The sequence below is a fragment of the Sinohyriopsis cumingii genome, chromosome 18 (assembly GCF_028554795.1).
Source record: "Sinohyriopsis cumingii isolate HCF-2022 chromosome 18, ASM2855479v2, whole genome shotgun sequence".
Lineage (NCBI taxonomy): Eukaryota > Metazoa > Mollusca > Bivalvia > Unionida > Unionidae > Sinohyriopsis > Sinohyriopsis cumingii.
The window spans coordinates 77,790,835-77,800,629 of record NC_142978.1 but is presented as its reverse complement, the minus strand read 5'-3'; the positions used below and the strand labels follow the sequence as shown (position 1 = coordinate 77,800,629).

The 9,795-nt window shown below is 33.7% G+C and overlaps 1 non-coding gene across 1 annotated transcript; it reads right to left on the bottom strand.

Moving 5' to 3' along the window:
- Positions 1 to 3,410: 3,410 nt before the first annotated feature.
- Positions 3,411 to 3,526, bottom strand: LOC149777094 (U5 spliceosomal RNA). The gene has a single exon (XR_016416369.1). It is a non-coding gene; the product is annotated as a U5 spliceosomal RNA (small nuclear RNA).
- Positions 3,527 to 9,795: the final 6,269 nt, after the last annotated feature.

Sequence of the window (9,795 nt, the reverse complement as noted above, 5' to 3'; positions counted from 1 at the left end):
CCCTAAAAAATGCATAAATATAACTCTTCTGTCACCACCAAAATGAGAGGAAGAAATATTCTAAAAATAGACTTGAACTACATCTATTGGTACTGAACTGGATGTACTAATTGTGACCTGATTCCTGACAGGCCCAATTTGTTATGGCCAATTTTAGTCAAACTTTTATATTTGCATGCCACACCTATTTCAATTTTATACATGAAGTCTTTTTGAATTTTATTACAAACAAGACACGTGACACCTTTCAGAAAGTGTGTAGTGCTGGTGTTCCACAGGGTGCAAGTTTTGGTCCAAGTGCTCTTGAGAAACCAAAACTTAATTTGCTATATCTTCCTTAATTATAAGAATTTTTCAATGCAATGAAAACCTGAATGTACAAGGCCTCTCTGAGAATATGTTTACAATTTGAAATTATTGATAAAGGAAATTTAAATAAACATTTAAATTTTAAAAACTACATTTTATTGAAAATATAAATTTTCCTACAAGTTTTAAAATTCAGTTTGACAAATTTTAGACAGCAAAGTTGACTAATACATGGTATTTAAAACAAATGGTAGCTTAAGTCTGTACAAGTGATATCATTTTTCCCAGGGTTAGTGAAGCAACACCGCTCATAGTGATTTTGGCAGCAAACCGCAATATGCCTGTCCAGATGCATATAGGTGTAGACACTAAAGAAACAGTGACAGGTGCTATGTTCCACATATTGTGTCAGGTACGTAGGCAGTTGTTTGTATAAGTAATAGCGCACTCAGATTTAAAGTTCGGATGGGACCACTACCATGTTGTATAGCAAAAATGCATTCCATTTCAATGTCAATAACTACAAAAGGTGACAATGGGATAGGAAAATACAGTTTCTAGGGAGGCTCTACCTTACTGAAAAATGGTGTTATTCTCTCTCATGAAGACCTAAGCCATGTCTTTGTGGTGCTATATATCAGTGTGGTGATATGAACTAATCATGGTCACTTATGACAGTACACTTCACATGTCCTTATGAAACCTTGCTATCACCACCGGACTACTGGAGAGCTTCCAAACTGATCCAACTCTAACATTTTGTTCCAGATACAATGTTAGACCTGAAAAGATATAACATGTCTCACTTGATTCTAGAAAACAGTAAGATGTAGGTAAATGAATTTAAAATGTGTTCGATATGGTGATTTCAAAATAACATTAAGGTTGCAAGCATGGGAAAAATATTAAACATGACAGACTGACACTCAAAAAGGTGAAGCGATGACCATGTATTAAAGTGATAAATTCATCCTAAAAATATATGGGGTTTCTAGAAGCATATTTAGCCATTTACAGGTTAAATAGCAAATCAGGTAGACTATGTATCATACAGTTTAAGGCAATGTTGGGGCGGTGAGGTTTGATCATTGGTGCAAACATTAGTACATACCAGTATACAGGAAGGTCAAGCGACAATGTAATAAATTAAAATATATGACTATAAGCGATCTTATTCATGAGGGAAATAACAATTTTGGATATTGCAGATGAATACAGCAAAATGTGGCCACACAGATCAACTATAGATACCAATAAATCCTATATCGTCAACTAAATGTGAAATTCTGATCCCCAAAACGTGAAAACCAGGATGGACATTTACATATGTGGGACATATACAATGTACTTGTTAAGATCAAATGTGCAAACAAAATTCAAATGATCTGTTTCAACATTTATCATTAAGAGTGTTGGTTACCAATTATTAAACTCAATGATTCAATGGAATCAGATATCAGCTGATGCTACAATACTGCACACTGTCATAGTACTAAATTGAAATATGTTATCATACATAGGCCTACTCATGATGAAAATAACATTTTGGGATATTTTCAGCGCACACAGCCAGAAATGGGCCTTACAGATTCACTATATGTACAATGTCAGCCTATATGATGTACTGAATGTGAACGTTTGATCCCAAACATTCTAAAATATATGAATATTTGTTCATGTGGGATATGTAGCTATCGCAAAATCAGTTGTACAAAGTTAAATTCAAATAATCTGTTTGAATATTTCTTATGCAATCTTTAGAGTGTCAGTTAACAAATATTATTAGTAATTAATAATGCATAAAGCAAGATGGATCATCAGCATTCCCATAACATCATATAGGCCACAATGCTGCACTACACCAATCAATATCGTAACCAAACTGAACAATACAATGGAATGCATTTTGTGTTCAGCTTATATTATTTTGCTGTTTTCTTACATCCAAGGGTAATATACATGGGGAAAGTATATTTTATCCCTTTGAACTGTATTTCATTCTGGGACAGTTTAAAATGATTTAGTAGAGAACTTGACTAGGTTCTAGTATAAAGTTTTCATCTCTGTCCTCTCACTAAATACCCTATAACTATGTTTGTAAAAAATTACTGAAGGCCATACAAGCAGATATGTGTTACTCAGGAAGTGACCCCATGATAAACACATAAATTAACTGCTTGGACCCCTAATAAATACTTTGAATGACCAATACAAATTGGAATTTTGTCTTCGTGTATTTTAAATGATGGTCTCATTTTGACTTACAAAGATATTTTCTCTGACAAAATTTGACAAATATCCAACATTGGAACTTATATATGGTGTAGGAATATTTACATGCTGATATCATTTAATATCATTTCAACAAATATTATATATTTTGGAGTAAATGTTTTAATTTTTTATACTTCTTTTTAAATTTCATTTAAATTTTTCAAAATAAAACTTAACTTTTTATTTCTAATTTCATTCTACTGTTTTTCAAAGTCAATATACATAACATATTGAAATTTCATGTGTCGTTCATTAATAATAAAGATTTAATACCAGTTTAATCTTTACTCAAATACTGCACTGACAGGACATAGCACAATTAATTTTGTTATATGTTCTCTACATTTGGTTCTCGAGACTGACATTTCCACTGTGTGACAATCAGTACAAATCATATGTTAATCTAAAAATACCTTCACGGTGAAGTTCTTGCCAAAGGTTTTTTTGAGAGGCTGGACTGTCAACAGAGCAGTATGTAAACAGAACACATATTTCACTTCCGGATCATCACCATGGCCTTATTACTGACTATGCACTATCGCCGAAATACACATGGAAAACCACACCTGAGCTCATATTCTCAAGAATAAACAATGACCTTTAAATCCCTATCAAAATCGCATAAATATAACTCTTCTATCACCATGACAATGAGAGAGGAATAAATGTTCTAACAATAGACTAGAACTACCTTTGTGAGTACCGAACTGGAAGTACTGAGACCTGATTATATAATCATCGGTTACTATCTTCCATTTGGATCTGGTTAGAAGAAAAGAGAACAAATAGCTAAATTTGAACTAGAGGTTTACTTTAATTGAATTGGTACCTCACCAAAGTGAGGCTTCAAAGAATGGTCTATAGACTCATTAAATGTTCCTCTCCACGGTAATCTTTAGTAAAAGGCGAAAGATTAATACGATGTGAAGAGAAACCAGAGTAATCATTATACTTTCACGCTTTATTTTGAAGAGAAATAGTTTGAACTTTCCAAATGCTTTTGTAAAGACGATAGTGGAATGGTTATGTCTACAAAGATCCAAAAGGGTCATAGTTTTCAATATACAGTGTCATTTTGCTATTGGCTATTTTGAATTTCAGTGAAACCCATTTATTTTCTTTATACTGGTAGAAAGGATACTAATTAATATTTCTATATTTCTTGTCGTGGAAAAGGCAGGGGGAGTTAATTTGACAGTAAAAGGGATGTAATCCACATTCGTTAGATGTTCGAGTTATCGAGATGGATTATAACTACCTATTTATACATCAGGAAAAGATTACTAATTTGGAAAAAAATAACAGGTGTTTTATTCATATAGGAAATCAAAATTTACTTGAAGAAAAAAAATTCCATTTTAGATTAATGCAACGTGTGGATGTTTCAGATGTTTGGGATATCATCTGTCTTCTCCGAGGAGAGCAATGTAGACCTTAAACCTGGCATATGTACTAGCAAACTAGGGTATGTTATACCAAGCTTAGACCATTAACTGTCTTTATTGCGTTTGGTACAATTCCAATAGGTGGTCCACACATGGTTAAGTAAAGATTCAGACATGTTTAGGCTGCCGTTAATGAAATTGAGTCGCAATTATTACTTCCGGATCAGTACCCACAAAAGTAGTCCCAGTCTATATTTAGAGCATTGTTTCCTCTCTCGTTTCGGTAGTGGTACGCAGCTTAGATTTCGGCTTTTGAGGTATAGATTTCAGGAAAATTAAATTGAAAACTCTTTGTAAAATGAGCATCAATGAGTTTCTCTTCCTACTGCTAAAACTGCTTCTCTGTTAGATCCAACTCGCGAAAAAGGCGCATAACATATTCCCATGTTGTTGTTGTGGGAATAACGCCATTTTTCAGCACGTGATAGGCTATACATGGCGGCCAGTATAAATAGTGGCATAAGAAACTGGAGAAAACCTCGGGAAGAGCCACCGACTCACGAGAGGCTAATGGCAACCTTTCTCATATACACACATAGACCGACCCCGAGACCCGAACCACGTGGATCGAGATGAGATGGCAGTGATTGGTAAAGTCGAGCGCTTTAGAACACTCGGCCATCCGGGTTCCCGTTTAATTCCATGTAGTTTAAAATTAGCATTTAAAACCTTAATACTTACGTGTAAATTCTTCATTTCTTTTAAGATATGTCACCTGCTGTGATACATCGCCAGCATTGAAAATTATTTTCTGTCGGAAACGTGTCATGCCGTTTTCATAGATTTGTATGTTTTGAGTTTAAATGAATGCAGCCGGTGTTACTATCCATCAAAAATAATAGTAATACAAAGTTTATGTAAGTAACAACTCAGATTTCGTTAGAGATTTTCAATCACAAATACATAAAAGTAGCTAGAAATACGAGGCCTCCAAAGTTGCATATTAAAACTTGCTGGTACTCTGTGACATGTGAATGGTTTTAAGATTGTTCTTTTTGAATTATTTTTAGGCAGCCATAGTCAAAAAAATTTCCTTAATGTTATTTCGTCTGTTTTGCTTTAATTTGGTTTCGTTAGATGCCTCAAGGAGCAAATCTGAGCAGCTTTGATCATTAATGAAATTGTAAAGCCGATGTAATAAGCCTTTCCCAAAGAATTTATTAATTTCTTAGAATTAGTTCGAAGATGAAATATACCATGGCACATGCTCATAGGTAGAGAAAAAAATAATGAACAGATCACAACAAACAAACAAAAAACCCCAACCATGTTGCCACTTGCACATGGACGTAAGCTTATGGTGCTTTAGGTTCGTTGATATTAGAAACACACACACACACACACACACACACACTGTTTACTCATATTCAGCGTGATGTTGTGAGTTTGACGCCATTTTCCAACAATAACAAGAAAAAAACAACTTGCATCTTTCAAATGCAATTAATATTACAGTACCTTCGGTTCTTTGATTTTCAGTCAAAACACACACACACACACACACACACACACACACACACACACACACACACACACACTCGTGCATGTATATACACAGGGCGTTTTTACTGCAGACGAGTTTCAAATATACACTTAACAGATCTTAATTTCCAAAACTTTGATACATATAGTCCACAATCGTTAGATCACGCCTCTTTTTATTAGCGGATTGATTATTCAGATTGGTTTTACTGGGTTTAATGCCATTTTGCAGCACATGATTGGTATATATATGAACGCTAAATTGATACACTTTGGATGACCATATGCAAATATAATACTTGTACATACATTTGCATACATATTCCACGCAAACTAGACCAGCAAGTAGATCATCGCTTCTTTTGTTTTTTTCTGACACTACCGGTAATGTCAGGGGAGAAAAAAGAAGAAAAGGCGGAGATCTACTTGTTGGTCTAAAAAGCAAACGTGCATCTACATACATGTATTTGAATAAGATCACATCAAATGCTAAATTCATAAACATAAGATAATGTTACTTACTTCCAAACACACATGCATACCATATACATGTGAGATAAAGAGGACAAAATAGAAGGTATGATGCGAGAAAGTGACGTGATAACTAACATACTTCTGGTCCAGTAATATTCAGGGAACATAATATTCCTGATAAACTCCATTTGTCAATAAATCGAACAAGGTCAGATCCATAAGGACATAGAACACAATTAATTTTACTCTATGTTCTCTACATTTCTTTCTCAATACTTCTTAAATCCCTAAAAAATGCATAAATATAACTCTTCTGTCACCACCAAAATGAGAGGAAGAAATATTCTAAAAATAGACTTGAACTACATCTATTGGTACTGAACTGGATGTACTAATTGTGACCTGATTCCTGACAGGCCCAATTTGTTATGGCCAATTTTAGTCAAACTTTTATATTTGCATGCCACACCTATTTCAATTTTATACATGAAGTCTTTTTGAATTTTATTACAAACAAGACACGTGACACCTTTCAGAAAGTGTGTAGTGCTGGTGTTCCACAGGGTGCAAGTTTTGGTCCAAGTGCTCTTGAGAAACCAAAACTTAATTTGCTATATCTTCCTTAATTATAAGAATTTTTCAATGCAATGAAAACCTGAATGTACAAGGCCTCTCTGAGAATATGTTTACAATTTGAAATTATTGATAAAGGAAATTTAAATAAACATTTAAATTTTAAAAACTACATTTTATTGAAAATATAAATTTTCCTACAAGTTTTAAAATTCAGTTTGACAAATTTTAGACAGCAAAGTTGACTAATACATGGTATTTAAAACAAATGGTAGCTTAAGTCTGTACAAGTGATATCATTTTTCCCAGGGTTAGTGAAGCAACACAGCTCATAGTGATTTTGGCAGCAAACCGCAATATGCCTGTCCAGATGCATATAGGTGTAGACACTAAAGAAACAGTGACAGGTGCTATGTTCCACATATTGTGTCAGGTACGTAGGCAGTTGTTTGTATAAGTAATAGCGCACTCAGATTTAAAGTTCGGATGGGACCACTACCATGTTGTATAGCAAAAATGCATTCCATTTCAATGTCAATAACTACAAAAGGTGACAATGGGATAGGAAAATACAGTTTCTAGGGAGGCTCTACCTTACTGAAAAATGGTGTTATTCTCTCTCATGAAGACCTAAGCCATGTCTTTGTGGTGCTATATATCAGTGTGGTGATATGAACTAATCATGGTCACTTATGACAGTACACTTCACATGTCCTTATGAAACCTTGCTATCACCACCGGACTACTGGAGAGCTTCCAAACTGATCCAACTCTAACATTTTGTTCCAGATACAATGTTAGACCTGAAAAGATATAACATGTCTCACTTGATTCTAGAAAACAGTAAGATGTAGGTAAATGAATTTAAAATGTGTTCGATATGGTGATTTCAAAATAACATTAAGGTTGCAAGTATGGGAAAAATATTAAACATGACAGACTGACACTCAAAAAGGTGAAGCGATGACCATGTATTAAAGTGATAAATTCATCCTAAAAATATATGGGGTTTCTAGAAGCATATTTAGCCATTTACAGGTTAAATAGCAAATCAGGTAGACTATGTATCATACAGTTTAAGGCAATGTTGGGGCGGTGAGGTTTGATCATTGGTGCAAACATTAGTACATACCAGTATACAGGAAGGTCAAGCGACAATGTAATAAATTAAAATATATGACTATAAGCGATCTTATTCATGAGGGAAATAACAATTTTGGATATTGCAGATGAATACAGCAAAATGTGGCCACACAGATCAACTATAGATACCAATAAATCCTATATCGTCAACTAAATGTGAAATTCTGATCCCCAAAACGTGAAAACCAGGATGGACATTTACATATGTGGGACATATACAATGTACTTGTTAAGATCAAATGTGCAAACAAAATTCAAATGATCTGTTTCAACATTTATCATTAAGAGTGTTGGTTACCAATTATTAAACTCAATGATTCAATGGAATCAGATATCAGCTGATGCTACAATACTGCACACTGTCATAGTACTAAATTGAAATATGTTATCATACATAGGCCTACTCATGATGAAAATAACATTTTGGGATATTTTCAGCGCACACAGCCAGAAATGGGCCTTACAGATTCACTATATGTACAATGTCAGCCTATATGATGTACTGAATGTGAACGTTTGATCCCAAACATTCTAAAATATATGAATATTTGTTCATGTGGGATATGTAGCTATCGCAAAATCAGTTGTACAAAGTTAAATTCAAATAATCTGTTTGAATATTTCTTATGCAATCTTTAGAGTGTCAGTTAACAAATATTATTAGTAATTAATAATGCATAAAGCAAGATGGATCATCAGCATTCCCATAACATCATATAGGCCACAATGCTGCACTACACCAATCAATATCGTAACCAAACTGAACAATACAATGGAATGCATTTTGTGTTCAGCTTATATTATTTTGCTGTTTTCTTACATCCAAGGGTAATATACATGGGGAAAGTATATTTTATCCCTTTGAACTGTATTTCATTCTGGGACAGTTTAAAATGATTTAGTAGAGAACTTGACTAGGTTCTAGTATAAAGTTTTCATCTCTGTCCTCTCACTAAATACCCTATAACTATGTTTGTAAAAAATTACTGAAGGCCATACAAGCAGATATGTGTTACTCAGGAATTGACCCCATGATAAACTCATAAATTAACTGCTTGGACCCCTAATAAATACTTTGAATGACCAATACAAATTGGAATTTTGTCTTCGTGTATTTTAAATGATGGTCTCATTTTGACTTACAAAGATATTTCTCTGACAAAATTTGACAAATATCCAACATTGGAACTTATATATGGTGTAGGAATATTTACATGCTGATATCATTTAATATCATTTCAACAAATATTATATATTTTGGAGTAAATGTTTTAATTTTTTATACTTCTTTTTAAATTTCATTTAAATTTTTCAAAATAAAACTTAACTTTTTATTTCTAATTTCATTCTACTGTTTTTCAAAGTCAATATACATAACATATTGAAATTTCATGTGTCGTTCATTAATAATAAAGATTTAATACCAGTTTAATCTTTACTCAAATACTGCACTGACAGGACATAGCACAATTAATTTTGTTATATGTTCTCTACATTTGGTTCTCGAGACTGACATTTCCACTGTGTGACAATCAGTACAAATCATATGTTAATCTAAAAATACCTTCACGGTGAAGTTCTTGCCAAAGGTTTTTTTGAGAGGCTGGACTGTCAACAGAGCAGTATGTAAACAGAACACATATTTCACTTCCGGATCATCACCATGGCCTTATTACTGACTATGCACTATCGCCGAAATACACATGGAAAACCACACCTGAGCTCATATTCTCAAGAATAAACAATGACCTTTAAATCCCTATCAAAATCGCATAAATATAACTCTTCTATCACCATGACAATGAGAGAGGAATAAATGTTCTAACAATAGACTAGAACTACCTTTGTGAGTACCGAACTGGAAGTACTGAGACCTGATTATATAATCATCGGTTACTATCTTCCATTTGGATCTGGTTAGAAGAAAAGAGAACAAAATGCTAAATTTGAACTAGAGGTTTACTTTAATTGAATTGGTACCTCACCAAAGTGAGGCTTCAAAGAATGGTCTATAGACTCATTAAATGTTCCTCTCCACGGTAATCTTTAGTAACTTATGTTGGCACCCCATGACTCCGTTCCAGCAGATGCTGGT